This window comes from Dinoponera quadriceps, unplaced genomic scaffold (genome assembly GCF_001313825.1).
Source record: "Dinoponera quadriceps isolate SergipeBrazil2010 unplaced genomic scaffold, ASM131382v1 scaffold3652, whole genome shotgun sequence".
Taxonomy (NCBI): Eukaryota; Metazoa; Arthropoda; class Insecta; order Hymenoptera; family Formicidae; genus Dinoponera; species Dinoponera quadriceps.
Window position 1 is genome coordinate 355 of NW_014557631.1, and position 2,531 is coordinate 2,885.

Consider the following 2,531-nt stretch of genomic DNA (forward strand, 5'->3'; position numbering starts at 1 on the left):
AAAGTGTAACAAAGTGTGTGAAATGTTAACAAAGGCCTATGGTGAGTCTGCTATAAGTAAAACAAGAGTTTACGAGTGGTATAAGCGTTTCCAAGATGGCTGAGGAGACGTTGAAGATGACGAACGCCCCGGACGCCCCAGCACATCAACAACCGATGAAAACGTGGAAAAAGTGAAAGAAATGGTTATGAACGATCGCCGAATCATAATCAGAGAAGTCGCTGATGATGTTGGCATATCGATTGGCTCATGCCATGAAATTTTTTCGAATGTTTTGGGTATGAAACGCGTGGCAGCAAAATTTCACAACAACACTTCATTGCTTGTTCGTGAATTTTTGGCCAAAAACAATACTGTAACGATGCCCCAGCCTCCATATTCGCCAGGCATGGCTCCGTGTGACTTTTTCCTATTTCCAAAAATAAAGAGAACCTCAAAGGGCCGTCGTTTTACAAACATAGATGACATTAAAAGCGCATCGCTGAAAGAGCTAAAGGCTATCCCAAAGATTGAGTTTGAGAAGTGTTTCGAGGATTGGAAGAAGCGCTGGCACAAGTGCATAATATCTAATAGGGACTATTTTGAAGGCGAAAACATTAATGTAGACAAATAAATAAATATCTTTTTCAAAAAACGAAAATTCCCGTTATTGTCTGAACACACCTCGTACATCATATAAAATCATAAAGTGCGTTTAACGTATTTACAGACGTGTTACAAATATGTAAAAATAATTCCGTGTTATAAATTATATATTATTTTGTGATTAGATAACAGGTTGTGAAGCAAAGGATTGCCATAATACAAACAGGAAAGGGGTGAAAATATACAAGTTTTCTAAAGACCCAGAACAAAGAACAAAATAGATAACCATTATTGGGAAAAGACTGGATTACAAATAAATACTCAGTATTATGTGAGATGAATTCCCAGCAAGTATCCTGTTAGCAGTTTGACAATATTCAGACAACACAATGTCCAAAATTGGGACATAAGAGGTCTTTTAGACGTCTTAAAAACGACTTAAAGAGTTTTAGATTACGATATCTTAAAGATAAAGATAAGATTAAAGTCTAAACGAGGTCTTATATCCCGATTTTGGACATTTGTGTTGTCTGGGTAGATACGCGACAAATAAAATAGGATCTGTCGACAAATCCATAATATCTGCAATTTGTATTTGCAATTTACTGTTCTGTCGACAGAACCTGCTGATAGAATATAATAGTACATTAGTAGTTGTAAACGAGCAGGATCTGCTATATATGTTACATTTAAACCGTATTGTAAAATATTTTAATTTTAAACCTTATGTTTTCCAGTATCATTTTACACATGATTCTTTTGGAACAATACAAGTAAATATCAAACTATTAAAATGATACACAGTTCCAATAATTTTTGGGGAGCTTGTCATCCAGATATCAAATAAACTAAAAAAAGCAGAAAACAGGTAACGTTCATTTACACAATTTGTGTTTATAAAATAGAAATGTTAAAACTATTTTACAAAGTATATTAAAGACTGTGTCATATACTTTATTTTACTCTATTATTATTTGTTGTAATAAAAGTAAAACTGATTAATAATATGTACAAATAATGACATGTAACATATTTTATATTTTGTAAGCAGATACCGAATGTCGTTTTGCGGAAACTAATACTACAATGCAACATATGCAAAAGGAGTGTTCGTAAGGAGTGAGTACGTAAAGGTCAATAGATTCCATCAAAGTTAGGGAAAGGCAGATATCTATAAAAGAACAAACAATTTCTGTGCTAAAATCAATAAATGTCACTGAAAAATGCACTAAAAAGAATCCAGATTTTTAAGTAACAAATATTTCAGCAGTAGGTATTAATATATGCAGTGAAGAAAAAGATTTAGAGGAAAGAAATATGTCAGCAGTAACAGCTGTTGTTCATATACCAGGTGTAGAAATATGAAACCGGAATTTTTTGTAAAAATTACACATCTGTTGTTTGAAAATGATAAACAATACTTTATTCAAAATAATGTCCATTGCTATTTATACATTTTTCCCACCTCTCCGGCAGTTTATGAATGCAACGCCAAAAAAACATTTCTTCTTTTGAAGCAAACCAGCTATCGAGCCATTTTCGTACATTTTCATACGAAACGTTGTTCAGCGAGAGCGTGTCCCATTGATGCGAATAGATGATAATCGGACGGAGCCAAGTCTGGAGAATAAGCCGCATGCGTTAGTATTTCCCAACTGAACGCCTCGATCGTTTCCCTGACCCGTTTTNCGCGAATTCTTGTTGAATTTGAGTATCATCTTCATCCAATAAGGCTTGCAATTCGTTGTCTGCGAACTTTTTCGGTGGTTTCCCACGCTCTTCGTTTCTCACGTCAAAATCACCACTTTTGAATTTTTTCAACCACTCCAAACACTATGTTTTACCAAGAGCACCGTAAGCTTCGACGAGCATTCGATGCGATTCTGCAGCAGTTTTCTTCAAATGATAACAAAAAACCAATGCTGTCCGCAAATCGTAGTTCGTAG